This window comes from Balaenoptera acutorostrata, chromosome 9 (assembly GCF_949987535.1).
Source record: "Balaenoptera acutorostrata chromosome 9, mBalAcu1.1, whole genome shotgun sequence".
Lineage (NCBI taxonomy): Eukaryota > Metazoa > Chordata > Mammalia > Artiodactyla > Balaenopteridae > Balaenoptera > Balaenoptera acutorostrata.
The window spans coordinates 12181897-12202594 of NC_080072.1; the positions used below are offsets into that span (position 1 = coordinate 12181897).

The following is a 20698-nucleotide window of genomic DNA, read 5'->3' on the forward strand; positions in this document are numbered from 1 at the left end:
GCCTGGTCACCTTCATTTTCTTTTATTCTGCCATGGCAGGATATGGTCAGGAATTAGCATTCATTGACTAAGCACCTACTAGGTGCTAGCCATGTTAGAGTACGGAAACTGCATCTGGATGATGCCAGGACTGCCGGCATGTGCTCTCTGTTCTGGTGGCTTTCACGTCGTCTTTTTGCTGTTCCTCCTTTCTCACTTCCTCCTGTGTCTTCATAACGGCTGCTGCTCAGATCCACGCAGCGGGTGGCATTACTGTTTCTCCCACCTCCACAAGGTCTAGCTGCCACATGTGCCCCAACTACAGGTAAACAGTCAAGTAGAATTGGCTCCCTCTCTGGTTTTCACACCTGACTTCACACTGCCCAACCTTCTTATTTACACCCTGAGGAAAAATGAAGTGAAGAGGGCTCCCAGGACACTTCTTTTTTTTTTTTTTGCACTTCTCAAAATTGATTTAAAACATACAGGGAAAAACCTCATTATTTTATGAGGAATGTGGTTTCTCAGTAAGAAAACAGAATCTTCTGAGTAATCCTTAACTTCAGTGGGAGAAACCCATTTTTCTTTTTTTTTTAATTTTTATTTATTTCCTTTTAAATTTTTTAATGTTATTTAATTTATTTTTTCATACAGCAGGTTCTTATTAGTCATCAGTTTTATACACATCAGTGTATACATGTCAATCCCAATCACCCAATTCAGCACACCACCATCCCCACCCCCGCCACGGCTTTCCCACCTTCGTGTCCATACATTTGTTCTCTACATCTGTGTCTCAACTTCTGCCCTGCAAACCGGTTCATCTGTACCACTTTTCTAGGTTCCACATACACACGTTAATATATAATATTTGTTTTTCTCTTTCTGACTTACTTCACGCTGTATGACAGTCTCTAGGTCCATCCACGTCTCAACAAGTGACTCAATTTCGTTCCTTTTTATGGCTCAGTAATATTCTACTGTATATATGTACCACAACTTCTTTATCCATTCATCTGTCAATGGGCATTTAGGCTGCTTCCATGACCTGGCTCTTGTAAATAGTGCTGCGATGAACATTGGGGTGCATGTGTCTTTTTGAATTATGGTTTTCTCAGGGTATATGCCCAGTAGTGGGATTGCTGGGTCATATGGTAATTCTATTTTTAGTTTTTTAAGGAACCTCCATACTGTTCTCCATAGTGGCTGTATCAATTTACATTCCCACCAACAGGGCAAGAGGGTTCCCTTTTCTCCACACCCTCTCCAGCATTTGTTGTTTGTAGATTTTCTGATGATGCCCATTCTAACTGGTGTGAGGTGATACCTCATTGTAGGTTTGATTTGCATTTCTCTAATAATTAGTGATGTTGAGCAATTTTCATGTGCTTCTTGGCCATCTGTATGTCTTCTTTGGAGAAATGTCTATTTAGGTCTTCTGCCCATTTTTGGATTGGGTTGTTTGTTTCTTTAATATTGAGCTGCATGAGCTGTTTATATATTTTGGAGATTAATCCTTTGTCCATTGATTCGTTTGCAAATATTTTCTCCCATTCTGAGGGTTGTCTTTTTGTCTTGTTTATGGTTTCCTTTGCTGTGCAAAAGCTTTGAAGTTTCATTAGGTCCCATTTGTTTATTTTTGTTTTTATTTCCATTACTCTAGGAGGTGGATCAAAAAAGATCTTGCTGTGATTTATGTCAAAGAGTGTTCTTCCTATGTTTTCCTCTAAGAGTTTTATAGTGTCTGGTCTTACATCTAGGTCTTGAATCCATTTTGAGTTTATTTTTGTGTATGGTGTTAGGGAGTGTTCTAATTTCATTCTTTTACATGTAGCTGTCCAGTTTTCCCAGCACCACTTACTGAAGAGACTGTTTTTTCTCCATTGTATATCGTTGCCTCCTTTGTCATAGATTAGTTGACCATAGGTGTGTGGGTTTATCTCTGGGCTTTCTATCTTGTTCCATTGATGTATGTTTCTGTTTTTATGCCAGTACCACATTTTCTTGATTACTGTAGCTTTGTAGTATAGTCTGAAGTCAGGGAGTCTGATTCCTCCAGCTCCGTTTCTTTCCCTCAAGATTACTTTGGCTATTCAGGGTCTTTTGTGTCTCCATACACATTTTAAGATTATTTGTCTAGTTCTGTAAAAAATGCCATTGGTAATTTGATAGGGATTGCATTGAATCTGTAGATTGCTTTGGGTAGTATAGTCATTTTCACAGTATTGATTCTTCCAATCCAAGAACATGGTATATCTCTCCATCTGTTGCTATCATCTTTAATTTCTTTCATCATTGTCGTATAGTTTTCTGCATACAGGTCTTTTATCTCACTAGGTAGGTTTATTCCTAGGTATTTTATTCTTTTTGTTGCAATGGTAAATGGAAGTGTTTCCTTAATTTCTCTTTCAGATTTTTCATCATTAGTGTATAGGAATGCAAGAGATTTTTGTGCATTAATTTTGCATCCTGCAACTTTACCAAATTCATTGATTAGTTCTAGTAGTTTTCTGGTGGCATCTTTAGGATTCTCTATGTATAGTATCATGTCATCTGCAAACAGTAACAGTTTTATTTCTTCTTTTCAAATTTGTATTCCTTTTATTTCTTTTTCTTCTCTGATTGCCGTGGCTAGGACTTCCAAAACTATGTTGAATAATAGTGGTGAGGGTAGACATCCTTGTCTTGTTTCTGATCTTAGAGGAAATGCTTTCAGTTTTTCACCATTGAGAATGATGTCTGCTGTGGGTTTGTCGTATATGGACTTTATTATGTTGAGGTAGGTTCCCTCTATGCCCACTTTCTGGAGAGTTTTTATCATAAATGGGTGTTGAATTTTGTCAAAAGCTTTTTCTGCATCTATTGAGATGATCATATGGTTTTTATTCTTCAATTTGTTAATATGGTGTATCACATTGATTGATTTGCATATATTGAAGAATCCTTGCATCCCTGTGATAAATCCCATTTGATCATTGTGTATGATCCTTTTAATGTGTTGTTGGATTCTGTTTGTTAGTATTTTGTTGAGGATTTTTTCATCTATATTCATCAGTGATATTGGTCTGTAATTTTCTTTTTTTGTAGTATCTTGGTCTGGTTTTGGTATCAGGGTGATGGTGGCCTCATAGAATGAGTTTGGGAGTGTTCCTTCCTCTGCAGTTTTTTGGAAGAGTTTGAGAAGGATTGGTGTTAGCTCTTCTCTAAATGTTTGATAGAATTCACCTGTGAAGCCATCTGGTCTTGGACTTTTGTTTGTTGGAAGATTTTTAATCACAGTTTCAACTTCATTACTTGTGATTGGTCTGTTCATATTTCCTATTTCTTCCTGATTCAGTCTTGGAAGGTTATATCTTTGTAAGAATTTGTCCATTTCTTCCAGGTTGTTCATTTTATTGGCATAGAGTTGCTTGTAGTAGTCTCTTAGGATGCTTTGTATTTCTGCGGTGTCTGTTGTAACGTCTCCTTTTTCATTTCTAATTTTATTGATTTGAGTCCTCTCACTCTTTTTCTTGATGAGGCTGGCTAATGGTTTATCAGCTTTGTTTATCTTCTCAAAGAACCAGCTTTTAGTTTTATTGATGTTTGCTATTGTTTTCTTTGTTTCTATTTCATTTATTTCTGCTCTGATCTTTATGATTTCTTTCCTTCTGCTAACTTTGGGTTTTGTTTGTTCTTCTTTCTCTAGTTCCTTTACGTGTAAGGTTAGATTGTGTATTTGAGAGTTTTCTTTTTTCTTGAAGTAGGCTTGTACAGCTATAAACTTCCCTCTTAGAACTGCTTTTGCTGCATCCCATAGGTTTTGGATCGTCGTGTTTTCATTGTCATTTGTCTCTAGGTATTTTTTGATTTCCTCTTTGACTTCTTCAGTGATCTCTTGGTTATTTAGTAAAGTATGGTTTAGCCTCCATTGTTTAGCCTCCTGCATTGTTTTTTCCTTTTTTTCCCTGTAATTCATTTCTAATCTCATAGTGTTGTGGTCAGAAAAGATGCTTGATATGATTTCAATTTTCTTAAATTTACTGAGGCTTGATTTGTGACCCAAGATGTGATCTATCCTGGAGAACGTTCCTTGCACACTTGAGAAGAAATTGTAATCTGCTGTTTATGGATAGAATATCCTATAAATATCAACTAAATCTATCTGGCTTATTGTGTCATTTAAAGCTTCTGTTTCCTTATTTATTTTCATTTTGGATGATCTGTCCATTGGTGTAAGTGAGGTGTTAAAGTCCCCCACTATTATTGTGTTACTGTCGATTTCCTCTTTTATAGCTGTTAGCAGTTGCCTTATGTATTGACATGCTCCTATGTTGGGTGCATTTATATTTATAATTGTTATATCTTCTCCTTGGATTGATCCCTTGATCATTATGTAGTGTCCTTCCTTGTCTGTTGTAACATTCTTTATTTTAAAGTCTATTTTATCTGATATGAGTATTGCTACTCCAGCTTTCTTTTGATTTCCATTTGCATGGAATATCTTTTTCTATCCCCTCACTTTCAGTCTGTATGTGTCCCTAGGTCTGAAGTGCGTCTCTTGTACACAGCATATATTTGGGTCTTGCTTTTGTATCCATTCAACAAGCCTTTGTCTTTTGCTTGGAGCATTTAATCCATTCACGTTTAAGGTAATTATCGATATGTGTGTTCCTATGACCATTTCCTGAATTGTTTTTGGTTTGTTTTTGTAGGTCTTTTTCCTCTCTTGTGTTTCCCACTTAGAGAAGTTCCTTTAGCATTTGTTGTAGAGCTGGTTTGGTGGTGCTGAATTCTCTTAGCTTTTGGTTGTCTGTAAAGTTTTTGATTTCTCCTTCAAATCTGAATGAGATCCTTGCCGGGTAGAGTAATCTTGGTTGTAGCTTCTTCCCTTTCATCACTTTAAGTATATCATGCCACTCCCTTCTGGCTTGTAGAGTTTCTGCTGAGAAATCAGCTGTTAACCTTGTGGGAGTTCCCTTTTATGTTATTTGTTGTCTTTCCCTTGCTGCTTTCAATAATTTTTCTTTGTCTTTAATTTTTGCCAATTTGATTACTATGTGTCTCAGCGTGTTTCTCCTTGGGTTTATCCTGTATGGGACTTGCTGTGCTTCCTGGACTTGGGTGGCTATTTCCTTTCCCATGTTAGGGAAATTTTCGACCATAATCTCTTCAAATATTTTCTCAGGTCCTTCCTCTCTCTCTTCTCCTTCTGGGACCCCCATAATGTGAATGTTGTTGCGTTTAATGTTGTCCCAGAGGTCTCTTAGGCTGTCTTCATTTCTTTTCATTCTTTTTTCTTTATTCTGTTCTGCAGCAGTGAATTCCACCATTCTGTCTTCCAGGTCACTTATCCGTTCTTCTGCCTCAGTTATTCTGCTATTGATTCCTTCTAGTGTAGTTTTCATTTCAGTTATTGTATTGTTCATCTCTGTTTGTTTGTTCTTTAATTCTTCTAGGTCTTTGTTAAACATTTCTTGCATCTTCTCGATCTTTGCCTCCATTCTTTTTCCGAGGTCCTGGATCATCTTCACTATTATTATTCTGAATTCTTTTTCTGGAAGGTTGCCTATGTCCACTTCATTTAGTTGTTTTTCTAAACCCCTGAAGGAACAGGGGTTTTGTCCTGTTCCTTCATCTGGTACATAGCCCTGTGCCTTTTCATCTTGTCTATCTTTCTGTGAATGTGGGTTTTGTTCCACAGGCTGCAGGATTGTAGTTATTCTTGCTTCTGCCGAAACGCATTATTTCTTGGCCCGAGTTAATTTTTTTTGTTGATATTGCATAACTCTCGGGAGCTACAGCACCTTAACTTAAAGTGAAACTTCTTGATGATGAAACTAAGCAAGAAATCTAAACTTGCCCAAAAGAAGTCAAAATTTTAAGGATCTGTAAAGGTCTCAGCTTTACATGGCCTAATTGTCTCTGTCGAGACTTGTCCCAGCAAAAGACCCCCTTTTAGTCTCAATGTGCCTGAAGGACTTACAAGTATGCACTGCCAGGACATTTCTTAACTGGAATGACCTCTCCCAGAATAACTACAAGACAAGGGTCTTGACCCAGCTGCTAAAGCTGATTTTGTCTAGCAATTCTAGGAAGAGAGTGTTGACCTAAAACAAATAGACTGCCAGTTATTTTTCCAGCACAAATGAGTTTATTCAGGATCAGCAAAGAACTGTAGTTCAGAGTCCGCAACCGGGGCAAATTCCACACAAATCCTCACAGAGCAAGGAGAGGAGAACACTTTTAAAGAGGGGGAAAGGAAGTTGGTAGTACTGTAGTAAACAAAGAGTCCATTGGAGGAAGTGAGAGTTCCAAAGTATAGTGGCTTTTCATTGGCTGAGTTGTGACAGTCTCTCATTGGCTGAACTCTTACCAGGCAAGAAGAGGAAGTATTTCTTCTTCTTCTTGGGCTCTGCTCTCATTATAGGGCATGAGAGCTCCCCCTTCTGGACTCCTGACTCTGTCTTAGTTGAGGTTTTTGTTTCTTAATTTTTACAAGAGTGAGAGTGTCTGCAGTGAATATTTAAACTGTTCTAAGAAATTGATATAACCCTTTATAACGGAAAATTAGGTCCCTGTGCCCAGAGCTGAATGAGAATAATGAAGACAAGGTTGTGAGGATAAAGGAAAGCGAAATGTATTAATTTGCCAGCAAATGAGGAAGGTAGCCAACTAGCATCTTAAAAACTACCATCCTGCTCTCTGAAAGAGGGCAGGTCTACTTCAGGAGAATTTTGAAGGTAGGGGTCGCAGGACTATGTGATCAAGGTCTTGCTGAGCTGGCGCCGTGATTCTTGACATTTTCATGATTCATGGCTATTTTGGTTGTCTGCCTTCGGTCAAGATGTTCTGACAGTTTTTCTGCTCACCACTTGGTCCTACACACCTGTGACTCAAGATAAGAAGAACTAGCAAAACAGGAAAGAACTTATCAGCATAGTTAGCAGAGAAAAACAGCATGTGTACATTATTTGATTTAATGCATGTGTTTAAAGAGAAGGTTAGTTGTTAAATCTTTAACTCTATATTTGGCTATACCTTTTGAATGCTAAATGACTAAGTATGCCAAAGGCCTAGAAAAGTTTCTATTCTTTGATTCAATAATCCTTATTCTAAAATTGTAACCTCAAATAATGAACAGAGAGTCAAACAAAAATGAAAATATAAAGCTGTTTCTTACATTTATAAAATGAAAAGTTATTTAAATGTAGTTTCAAATATTGGACACATAAATACAGTATATTTAAATTGTATTTAAATCAATACTTTATAATAAGGGGCATTTATAACTATAAGTGATTAAAAACAAGGTACAAATCTTTGTTTACAATAGGAGCCCAATTTTGTAAAAATACGTATGCATAATAACGAGTAGAAATACACCAAAAAGTTAACGGTTGTTATCTGTGATTTGTAGAATTATGGATAATCTTTTTCTTCTTTATCCATGTATGCATTTTTCATGATTTTTAACATAAGATTGTGTTACTCTTATAACTGGGAAAATAATCATTTCTAAGAGGAATCTGTGGCTCATGTAGATTTATTTGGCATGTAAACGTTCCATTATACAGCATGATCCTCCTTCACTTTTCATATTTTTCCTAGATTTACACTTTTTGTTTTGGTTACTACTTTTTCTCTTCAAAACTACTTTTGATGCTTTAAAACTTTTAAGCTGATTTAACATGGGGATAAGGAGAACTAAAACGTGTTACTTATTCCAGGAACAGCCATGGATTTAACAACATTGGAAATGACTTTGCTTCCAACTAAATGTTGGAGAAGAGAAACAAAGCTCTCTGGTTGGCAGGTTGCTTATGAACAAACTCAGGCCAAGTCACATCAGAACATAATGAATCAATTAAATGTACACACTGTGCTAGGTATTGTCTGCATTGCCAACAAAAGGAAAGTTTGCAACTGCATTTCTTTGCCTCTTTTCATTTTTTTCCAGTGTCACAAATCATACAGAAATTTAACTTGGAATTCAAAAAGAAGAGGGTGAAATGTTACCCTGTTGGAAGGAAGGCCCTGAAGTGTTGATCAATCCTTTCAACTGAATTACTGAGCTCCCCCAGTTACCTTTCTGAACATATTTAAGTTGAATATAATGAACTCCTCCTTCTTTTAAAAAAAATTATTCCCTTAAAATGAGTCTTTGCATGAAGGTGTTAGATTCTAGAATTAGAACATTGAGTGGAATATCAGTACATTATGAGTCACACCATGGGACTGAAATGTCAATTAATGATGCTTCCCTTGAGAAAATGATGTTTCCCTCTCCCCCCCACCCTCCACTCCCTGGTAACAAGGTAGAGTCCTGGTAGCATAAATGGAAGTCAGAACTTGCAAAACTATTTTAGGTTTCCTCCACTTTTCCTCTCCTCCATCTTCACCGCTACTTTCAAATTTCCACTCCTTCTTTCAAAGCCCTGCTCATCCTTTTCATGCAGCCTTTTGGGTTTTGTCTGTCCTTGGTATCAAGTGACTTACAGAAAAGTACTTGCCCAGGAAGTAACCTCTCCCTCTGCTGGCCTTCTCTACCAATGCCTCTCTCATTAGACTTTTATTAAAATACAGTCCATCACATAGTGTAATTAAGTACACATATGTTTCCACTATGAATCAATAAACACCTTATGACCAGAATACATGACAAAAATGTCACTGGTATGTTGATACAGTGGATTTCTTCAACTCTTTTCTTACAGTTTAACTGTTGGGTGAAGAGAAGGGTTAGTCACAGCAGCAGGAGTAGTGCTTCTATGTGGAAATTCCTTCCCAGCATTTCTCCCCCCAAAAAGGTATTTATTTTTAAATCCAAACTCTGAGAAAAGGTTGTTGAGAAAACAGGAAAATTGAGAAAATTATTATAATTCTCCTGCAAGAATTAAAGCATAACTATCACTCGACATCACTAATTATAAGGGAAATGCAAATCAAACTCTACAATGAGATATCACCTCACACCTGTCAGAATGGCTATCATCAAAAAGTCTACAAATAACCAAAAGTCTACAAAAGTTCTACAAAGAACAAACTAGTGGTTACCAGTGGGGAGAGGGAAGTGGGGAGGGGCAACACAGGGATAGAGAATTAAGAGGTACAAAATATGTACAGTTTATGTATAAAATAAGTAAGGTCCAAGGATATATCATACAGCATAGGGAAAATAGCCAATATTTTACAATAATTTTAAATGGAGTATAATCTACAACAATACTGAATCACTATGTTGTATACATAAAACAAATACAATGTTGTAAATAAACTACATGTTAATTTTTTTTAAAAATAAATTTTAATTTAATTTAAAAATAAATAAACAAATAAAGCGTAATGATCAACATAGAGAGGTTACTTGTTCAGCGGAATCCACTCATGCCAAGGAGAAAGTAGGAACCAGGAAACGTGACATACAGAGTCAAAAGTTAAGTCTACATTTGTGGAACCCGAACTAGAAGCACTGGTAGAGACTCAGTCACAAGCTAATCAGTCAGTCTTGCTGGTAGCTATTCCCACGTGTGTGTTCCTGGCCCTGTTTGCTGTTAAAAATGAGTCATTCTTGCAAATAAAATAAATATTCATAAGTTTATATGCATAGGATACTTTATACAAATCCTATGAGTTATGTTCCAAGAAATAATAAATTTTAGAAACAAATAAGTCCTTAAACTGGCAGTTTTGACATGTGATTCTGTATAATGTTGTTAATCTTATTGGGAGATCCGAATGTTTAGTTATTCAAGTACTACCCAGTAATGTTCATGGGCATTTTCCAGTGTTTGGCTATTTGCTATAGTCTACAATACTTAGTATATACTAATACACCTAAAATTTATAATTATTAAACAAATTTTAGATACCTACACTAATGAGTAAAGAGTATAAAGAATGCTGAAAATATTTTAAGAATGACTTATAATTTCATGCTTTCCTAAAAATTCCCAGGAATTCCAATATCCCATTCCCACATATTGAAGACTAAGAAAACCATATAGTAAGTGTGTATTCCTGCATGTCTGTGCTGTCTAAGTACAACTGATGCATGTAGATGGAGAGATGGTTAGATAAGGAAATCATTGAATGAGAGCGATTATCATGCAACCACACATCCTGGACAGACTCTTTGTTTTATGGATATTGGGTGGATCAAAAATAACCTGCAGTACCACACCATCAAGAATCTCAACAGGTATTTTCATAACGATGATCGCTCTCTCTCTCTCTCTCTCTCTCAGCAATGACTTTGAAAACCACATAGTAAAGTCACAGATTCTAGTGAACATCAGTACAAGTTTGAAACATGATGGTGATTATTGCTTGGGTCTCTCTCTGTTCACTAGCTCCACTCTGAGAATTGTCCTAGTTGCCTCTTTCTGGTTTCAGGCCAGCTCTCATGAGAAGGGAAAAGTATGGCACTCATAGCATTGGGAAAAATAGGATACTCAACAGAGACGGGACACAATTTTGTGTAGCAGTCTTCAGAGACAGACCACACACTTGGTGATCTTTGTGAAACTGTTTTAGAAAGACTCTTTTATGCCATCATACAACAATTCCTTCAACTGGGATTTAGGAGATTTAGGAGACTACTGAGGAATAGTGACTTGGGGATGAAGATGGGACCATATTATTTGCCAGGTATCAGTTTATGTGTTTGCAATTTAGAGACAAAAACACAAGATACCTGCTTTCAAGAAGTTTACAGACCATTGGGAAAATAAACACACAATTATAAGTCTTTTTTTCCCTAGAGTAGAGGAGAATAATATTTGCAGGAAGACCATGGTGTAAAGATATGCTAAGTTCTTCCTTGAGATAAGTTTTGGCAAGTCCTTCTGTGTTTTCCAAGAAGAATATTATTTTTTTCCATGGCCAAAGAGCTTTTCTTAGGAACCTTAGCTCCAAAATGTCTACACTGACAACTTCTTCCACACTCACATATGAGGCCACAAGCCTCCAGCAAATAGTCCTTGTGGCTATACACAAGTGTCTCCCACTGGCTTGTCTGGGTCTTCTTATTCCTGAGAAACTATGACTTTTCTGGTCTCTTCTCTCATGTCTAATGTGTATTACTTTTTTTTTTTAACATCTTTATTGGAGTATAATTGTTTTATAATGGTGTGTTACTTTCTGCTTTATGACCAAGTGAATCAGCTATACATATACATATACCCCCATATCTCTTCCTTCTTGCACCTCCCTCCCTCCCACCCTCCCTATTCCACCCCTCTAGGAGGTCGCAAAGCACCGAGCTGATCTCCCTGTGCTATGCAGCTGCTTTGTATTACTTTTTATTAGACTATCTGGGGGATGATAGCTTCACTCTGGATGTTATCACGTGTAGGAGCATCCTTGGTCCTTCTCTGCCTCCCAACTTCTGTTTCCAGAATCATAGCCAAGATTCAACATCTCAACCTCTGCTTATCTGGGAGGAAAGATAAGGCAAGAAAAGATTTTCCATTGACTCTAATTTGATACAGTAAGTCTCTTACATACGAACGAGTTCAGTTCCGAGAGACCATTCGTAAGTCCAATTTGTTAGTAAGTCCAACAAAGTTAGCCTAAGTATCCAACTAACACAATCAGCTATATAGTAGTGTACTGTAATAGGTTTATAATACTTTTCACACAAATAATACATGAAAAACAAACACAAATAAAGAAAACATTGTTAATCTTCCAGTACAGTACCTTGAAAAGTTCAGTAGTACAGTACAACAGCTGGCATACAGGGGCTGGCATCAAGTGAACAGGCCAGAAGAGTTACTGACTGGAGGAGGGAGGTGGGGTGGGAGATGGTAGAGCTGAAGGATTGTCAGCAATAGGAGACAGAGGGCAAGTTGCAATTTCACTCATGCCTGAATGCACGTTCTCATTTTTGAAAGTTCGCAACTTGAAGGTTCATATGTAGGGGACTTACTGTAATAGATTTAAATTCCACTTGAAGCAAAAAGGAAAAACTGGTGAGCTTGTCTTGTTTTTGTTACATATTACAATTGTATTAGAATTGAAATGTAAGTAACGTACAATAAAATGCATAGATCTCAACTGGTTCAGTTTGATGTGTTTCAGAAATTGTACTCAATAATGAAATATTTCCATTACCCCAGAAAATTCTCCTGTCCTCCTCACCAATCAATTCCTTTCCCTGCCCAATCCACCACGATTCTGACTTCCATCATCATAGATTAGTTTTGCCCATCCAGTAATTTCATATGAATGAACTCATACAGTGTATATTCCTTTGAGTCTGGCTTCCGTCACTTAACATAATGTTTTTGAGATTCATACAGGTGGTTGTGTATTTCAGCAATTTGTTCTTTTTAATTCCTGAGTAGCAATCCATTGTATGAATATACCACAATTTGTTTATCCAATTTCTTTATTCATTGTGAGCTTGGTTTTAACGTCTTCTTCACACTCCTTTTTCATGGTATTTTGTGCTTGACACGTAAAATTGGGCACTTACCATTGGATGGTTTCTGTGACTGACCCCCATATTCTGATGCTTCTCCATTCGCATCCCTCACTGTCCCAGAGCCTAATATACGTGTGTTTTAGCCAGGCCTTTCTGGAGATACTTTGTTATCTGACCCCTTGGTGATTTTATCAGTGTTTATCTCAAACCAGCTCAGAAAAGAGGCTGGGATCATGGAACTCTTAAATTGTAATTCCTAGGATGCTGACCCCTCTGAAGTAAACAGAGGAGGAGAAACTAACACCTGTTGAGCTGCTCACTATGTTCCAGAGGCCAAGATAGGTGTTTTGCAAACCTCATCTCCAGTTTATTGATATGGAAACGGGAGCTCTAAGATGCTAAGTGACATGCCCAAGGTCACCCACCCATCAAGTAGCAAAGCTGGAATTCAAATCCAGGTCTGTCTCATTTCAAAGTCCCTACTATTTCTACCACATCACGTTGAAAGAGAATCAACAAGAGAGCACTGGACTAGGAACCACTTCACGTGGATTCTCATTTTGGTTCTGCCAAAATTAATCAACTGATGTTGACAAGAGACCCATCCTTCTGGGGGGTCAGTTTACTTATTTGCACAATGAGTGATGGTCTCATTGACCTATGTGGTGCCCTCCAGCTATAGATTTTATGACTTCACTCATGGAATTACGCGACACTGTATAATTTATGAATGACTGCGAAGTGTTTGGTAAGGAATTGGTAAATGCAAATCCAAACACCTTATCCTGACTTTAAAAGCCTGTCAGGATCAGACCCCAAGCTACAACTTTGCAACTTTATTTCTTACTTCTTCTTATAAACCTCAGTCTTAGTAGTGCTGGTCTCTTTAGTCTCTTTACTGAACCAGAATATGCCATGCCTGGGCCTACCACGTGGCCTTTGCTTGTACCATCCACTTGGTTCAAAACCCTTCTCTGTGTCTTTCTACCTGTATAAACTCTACCCATTTTTAAAGCATAGCTCTAGTTCACTTATTCCATGAAATATTTACTTATAACTCTAGTTCACAGAAAGCTCTCTCTCCCCTGAATTCCTGCAGCATTTTCCCTTCCATGCTTGATATCTGATGGGAACCATTATATTTGTCTCCACCTGCCATTGGCAACTACAGACTCTTGCTTTTTGTTCACGTCTTATATCTCAAGTCAGTCGTGGACTTTTGGAGGAAAGAACCTGAGTGTTAGCCCTCATGACTTCCCCCATAATACTTAGGCTAGAACAGAATATAAAGCAAAGCTTAAGTAATGTTTCATTAATAAACTTGGAGCAGATAAAATTCATTTAGAGGCTCTGACGATTTTTCCAAGTCCTTCTCTTTAGATAGGGTTAATACTCAGGTTCTAACCTCCACAAGTTCACGGCACAGTAGGGAAGATGGGTCCCTATTCTGGAAACCTTGAACCAGGGTAATTCCGAACTCTGGAGGAATGACTGTAATAAGCAATTACAGCTACCACAACCCAAAGGTCAGGGCCACTAAGAATTATACCCTTCAGGGCAAAAGTTCTGGGTTCCACAGAGAACAACCTAAATCAGCCACAGTATGAGCCAAGAGTGAGGGAATCTAATGAGTGATGGCAGAGGGAGAGGAAGAATATCAATCAGAGCCTCAGCATCAGCTAATGGGCCATGAGGATTGTGATGCTTTCCGATGACATTCTTGCCTTAGTTTTCCAGGAGGGCAGGACTGGCCAACTTGGAGGGGTTTCAACAGGGATGATACTGCCCAGAAGTGGGAAAACATTAGTCCTTCGGGGTGAAAAAAAATCTAAGACATTTTAATGGTTTGTGCCTCTCCAAAGCTCAACACTATCTGACAAAATCTTATTTCATAGCATTTGATTTCACGGGAGGTGGAGAGAATTGAGGATAAAAGATCTATAAGCCTCCTTAAGGGGATTCTCGGGCAATAATGAATAAAAGGATGAGAAACTGCTCTAGACTGACTGGACTTGTACTTCCCTTCTCAGAGTATTTTCATTCTCTTGCAAAAATTATACTATAGACTCTAGAAATAATGAGAGGGCATGAGTAGATATGAGTAGCACAAGAGGTGGATTGCATTGGACACAAACCTTATATTACCTTCTTCTTTCTAATGACATAGTTCACCTCGGGAACTCTGCTACCTCTTTCCAAGCTCTCTCAGCTGGCTGAGACCCACATTAAACCTATATGCCAAACCTGCCCACACAAAGTTTCCCTCATCTTCTGGATTCAGATATAGCCGTATTGTGGAATATGGTTCCTGATTTCCTGTGTGGCCACCAAGGGGCCCGATGATGCAACCTGGAAGTTCGAAAGGGTCAAGTCCTCATGGATGAAACTTGGCTAATGGGAAGCAAGAGATGAAAAGGAATGGGACATATAAATATCCCTTTTTTCTCTCCCTGGACTGGTCCTCCTAGCTATGATTTTTCCTGCCAGAGGAGTCCGACATGCTGGGTGAATATATCTGATGAGTAATCTCTGTCTCTTCTGTGCTTGTTGGGAACAATCAACCTTGCAGTGATGCATTTCATTGCACTGTTTTGCATCTAGCCTAGCCTCTGTTGCCTCCATTGTCCTCCTCCTTACATCCCTGGGATTTCATCTTCTAAATCAAATGTTAAGACATTAATTCTTGTTTAGTCTCTAGAAACAAGAAGACCTGTGCTAAGATAGTAGTTATCATTGTCCCTTCGGGCTGCTATAACAAAATACCATAAATCGAGTGGCTTATAAACAGAAATTTATTGTTTACGGTACTGGAGGCTAGAAGTCCAAGATCAAGACACTAGCAATTCAGTGTCTGGTGAGAGTGTGCCTCCTGGCTCATAGACTGCCATTTTCTCACTGCATTCTCACATAGCAGAAGGGGCAAGGGAGCTCTTTCGGGCCTCATTTATAAGGACACTGATCCCATTCATGAGGGCTCTTTTCCCATGACCTAATCACCTTCCAAGACCGTATCTCCTAATACCATCACCTGGGGTCATGTTTCAACATATGGATTTTAAGGGGACACAAACATTTAGACCATAACAGTAGTATAGGTAGGAACTCATAAATATGCCTCATGGACAAATTGTAGAAGCAAGGGTTCCAGTTCCACCCACATTTCTTTCCTAGCTGTGATTAGATAGACAGATAGAATAACTTGCCTTTTGTTTCTTCTCCATTACCTAGTTATTTAAAATATTAGTCGTGAATATTTATACAGTTAGTCCATAGGTTAAGTCATTTCCTGTTGAGGAGGGGGTGAGTGTTCTTGTTTTGGGTGAGAAATGGCTGTACTATGTTATGAGGCACAGGCAATCATTAGAAGAGAGAGTCTATTAATTTTAGTTCTGTCTCTGGCTATGCATCCTCCCTTTCTCCTATTTCAGAGTCTATATTTCCAGCCTTCCCAGTGTATCTGTGAACCACCCAATAACATTTCAATATATTTCTTTTCAATATTAAAAATCCAGAGTTTATTTCTTTATTTTGGAACTAAGAGCCCTGAATGCTGAATTACTGGGTCCCCAGATTCCCTTCCAACACAGACATTCATTCAAGCGGTACAGAAAGCTGTAGCCTATCCCCTTCCACTAGAGATGGCAACTCTTTGGAGCCATAATCACTAGTGCAGGAATTAAACTCAATTCTCAAGGTATTTACTGAGTGCTTCCCCTCACTAGGCACTAGAGAGAAACAGAGAAGGAACTCTCAAAATGTTTACCATCTCTATCACCTCACACCGGTCAGAATGGCCATAATTTAAAAATCTACAAACAATAAATGCTGGAAATGGTGTGAAGAAAAGGGAACCCTCTTGCACTGTAGGTCGAATGTAAATTGATACAGCCACTATGGAGAACAGCATGGAGGTTCCTTAAAAAACTAAAAATAGAACTACCACACGACTCAGCAATCCCACTACTGGACATATACCCTGAGAAACCATAAATCAAAAAGAGTCATGTACCAAAATGTTCATTGCAGCTCTATTTACAATAGCCAGGGGCTTCCCTGGTGGCGCAGTGGTTGAGAATCTGCCTGCCAATGCGGGGAACACGGGTTCGAGCCCTGGTCTGGGAGGATCCCACATGCTGCGGAGCAGCTGGGCCCGTGAGCCACAATTGCTGAGCCTGCGCGTCTGGAGCCTGTGCTCCGCAGCAAGAGAGGCCGCGATGGTGAGAGGCCCACGCACCGCGATGAAGAGTGGCTCCCGCTTGCCGCAACTGGAGAAAGCCCTCGCACAGAGGCGAAGACCCAACACAGCCATTAAATAAATAAATAAATAAATAAATAAATAAATAAATAAATACAATAGCCAGGACATGGAAGCAACCTAAGTGTCCATCGACAGATGAATGGATAAAGAAGATGTGGCACATATATACAATGGCATATTACTCAGCCATAAAAACAAATGAAATTGAGTTATTTGTAGTGAGATGGATGGACCTAGAGTCTGTCATACAGAGTGAAGTAAATCAGAAAGAGAAAAACAAATACCTTTTGCTAACACATATATATGGAATCCTAAAAAAAAAAAAAGAAATAGTCATGAAGAACCTAGGGGCAAAACGGGAATAAAGACGCAGACCTACTAGAGAATGAACTTGAAGACACGGGGAGGGGGAAGGGTAAGCTGGGACAAAGTGAGAGAGTGGTAGTGTATATATGGCCATATATACACTACCAAATGTAAAATAGATAGCTAGTGGGAAGCAGTCGCATAGCACAGGGAGATCAGCTCCGTGCTTTGTGACCAGCTAGAAGGGTGGGATAGGGAGGGTGGGAGGGAGGGAGACGCAAGAGGGAAGAGATATGGGGATATATGTATATGTATAACTGATTCACTTTGTTATAAAGCATAAGCTAACACACCATTGTAAAGCAATTATACTCCAATAATAATATTAAAAAAATAAAAATAAAAAGAATAATATATAAAAAAAAGAATACTACACTGTGATCAAGTACAGTTTATCTTAGAAACACAAGAATTGTTTAACATTTCAAAAGCAGTCAATGTAGTTCACCATATTAATAAACAAAAAATAAGACTGTGTGATCATTCTAGTGGATGCAGAAATTGATTTTGGACAAAACCCATTATTCATCCCAGATTTTAGGAAAAAAAAAAAAAAAAAACGCTCAACAAACTAGGAATCAAAGGGAACTCCCTTAACCTGGTAAAGTCATCTGTGAAAAATCTACATAATGAAAGGTGAGAGACTGAAAAGTTTCCCCTAAGGACAAGAACAGGACAAGGATTTTCATTCTCATCGCTTCTCTTCAACTTTTTATTGGAAGTGAAATAAGTCAGCCAGAGAAAAACAAATACTATATGATGTCACTTATATGTATATGTCATCATCGTCATTATCATCACTAATTAAGTTATTATTATTCAGAACCCACAGAAACAATAAGAAGAGAAAAAATGAAAACATAAACGATGGGATTCAGAAAATCCCTTTGGATCAAAACAGTAGGTGCATTGGTAGATAGCTTTTTGATTTGTTTCACTCAACTGTGCCAGGCAATGCCTTACATTCCACAGATGATAGTGAATAAGACCGACATGGTCCCTGCCCATTCATGCACTGAATCCTCAAAAATATAGTCCTATAAATTAGGTGAACTCACTTGGCAGATAAGAAAACTGAGGACTGAAGAAGCTGGAACTTAAAGGTCGACACTGGAACCTAAGTTTCATTCATTCATTCAACAAATATTTATTGAGAGTCTTCTGCGTGTTAGGTGCTTTGTTAAGCACTGGGTGTACAGAAATGAATCTCACAGATAAAAGTGCTTCCTTTCATGTAGTTTACTTTCTAGTTGTGAGGACTAGATAATATCAGATATGTAAAACATAGTATATCAGATCATGACAAGTATTACATGATATAGTAAATCAGAAAGTGGAGGTGGGAAGTTTAGGTGCAATATTAATAAGGTTTTCTGGGAAAGTCTTCCCAAGTAGGTGATATATGAGGAAAGACAGAAAGGATGGAGAAACTAAGGAATGACATATTTGATGAGGGTCCATCTAGGGCCTTCCAGAAGTCTTTGATCGGCTCAGGGATTTCACAACAGACTCCTTGACCTCCTTATTCCTCAGGCTGTAGATGAGGGGGTTCAACATTGGGGTCACCACTGTGTAGAGCACGGACACCACTTGGTCTGCCTCCAAGGACTGGCCCGAATTATCTCACAGGTACATAAAGATGAGGGTCCCAAAGAAGAGAGTAACAGCAGTGAGGTGGGAGGTGCAGGTAGAGAAGGTCTTGGCCTCGCCCCAGGCAGAGCAGACCTGCATGATGGCCACGATGACGAACAGGTAGGAAACCAAGATGACCGATATACAAGCAGGCATGACAAAAACGGCGAACACAATAATCACCACCTCCTGGGTGTAGCTTTCCTCACCAGCGAGTTTTAACAGAGGGGGTAGGTCACAGAAAATAAAGTTGATCTCGTTGTTTCCACAAAAGAAGAGAGTGAAGGCGGTGACCGTGAAGGCGGTGAATAAAGGCGCTGGAAAAGCCAGCAACATAAGCCCCAGCTACCAAACCCAAGCGGGCCTTCTCGGTCATGATGGTGACCTAAAGCAGCGGTCGGCACATGGCCACGTAGCGGTCATAGGCCATGATCGCCAAGAGGCAGCAGTCAATGGAAGCAAGGAAGGTGAAAAGGAAGAAGTGGGCGGCAGAGCGCGCTTTGGAGATGACTCTGCCGTGTTCCAGCAGCGCTGCCAGCATCTGGGGGACGATGACGGAGGTCTAGCCGACGTCCCCGAAGGAAAGGTGGCTGAGGAAGAAGTACATGGGGGTGTGGAGCCGGCGATCTTTGCGGGTCAGGAAGATCATTCCCGAGTTCCCCAGCAGAGTGAGTATATAGAAACCCAAAAAGACCAGAAGGAGAGGAGACCGCCCCCCCACGGTATGTTCAGCGAACACAGTAAGGAAGAACTCTGTCACTACAGTGTAATTCCTCCCAGCCATCCATTCAGCGGTTGACCTGTGAAAGCTAAGACAAAAGCGTCCGATACCCGGATCCCTGAAGACAAGTTCAAGTCATTTTATATTTTTAACCAATAATTTCATTATGACAATTTAATAAGGATACTTTACTTGTTTTACCATGGAAACCGAACACAATTTCTCCCACAATTTAGTCCGGGTACCCTTAGGCAAAACTGTAGCTAGTCTCTCTCAATATCTTGTTTTTCTCTTCTCTCCCCTTGTTCTTATTTTGTGGTATTGATCCTCCTCGGGAACTTAAAGTTCTTAGGTTTTCTGTTCTTTTGTTTTCTCTTTATTTATTGATTTATTTATTTATTTTAGAAACCAACACACTGTAAAGCAGCTATACTCCAATAAAAATTTTAAAACAAAATAGGAAACAAAAGATCGAGTCATTTTAAAATAAAAGACTTTAAACTGAGTGTCTGATAGGTAGGCATTCGACTTCAACACACTTCGCAGCCTAATGTGGAAATGGACAAATATAGAGCTCAATACAAGATAAAAAGTGATGAATGCTTCCATTATACTAAGAACAGAGAGCAAGTGATTCTCTAACTTATAAGTCAGCTCTTGTATTTGCAACTCTGTCCCCAATTAGCTGTTTGATCTTCCACGAGGCACTTAACCTCTCTGAACCTCAATTTCCTCTTCTGCCAAAAGGGGATCATAATATCTGCCCTGCTTATAAGATAAGGTGAATGCATAGATTAAAACAGATGCAAAAGTGCATTGGAAAGCTAAAAGCACTCTAGTATATATGGTGGCTATTTAAAATTTTAAATGAACATTTTAAGGAAGGGTAATTTATATTCTATGAACAAAAAAAGCACAAACCAAAAAAAAAATCCATTAGCAATCAGCAATGGGCTCTGCTTATCGGAATATTTCTATTTTCAGTCTAACAACAGGCATATATAACAAATAGCTGTTATCCTAATTAGAGTTAGCTGGCTTATTAAGGATTTTCTGTTTGTTTTTTGTAAGTACTCGCATTAACCTTGGAATCAAAAGAGCAAACATAAGCTCCTTTTAGCACCTCACAAAGCTCCATAAGCATTGTTTGGCTGTTCTCATAGTCCTTAATAAAAGCAGCAGTTTGATAATAAACAGCATCCAAATTTGAAAGCAGAAGTATTTCCGCAGTCTGGTATTGTCTAAGCACTGTTGGAGGAATCTGGGTTGATGGAGTTGAAGGTTCTTAATAGAGTTCTAGAAAAGAGCTGTAAAGGAGGGCTTTGGTCATATC

The 20698-nt window shown here is 38.7% G+C and overlaps 1 pseudogene; it reads right to left on the minus strand.

Annotated features, from left to right (window-relative positions):
- Positions 1 to 18473: 18473 nt before the first annotated feature.
- LOC103004679 (olfactory receptor 9Q2-like) lies at positions 18474 to 19428 on the minus strand (annotated as a pseudogene).
- Positions 19429 to 20698: the final 1270 nt, after the last annotated feature.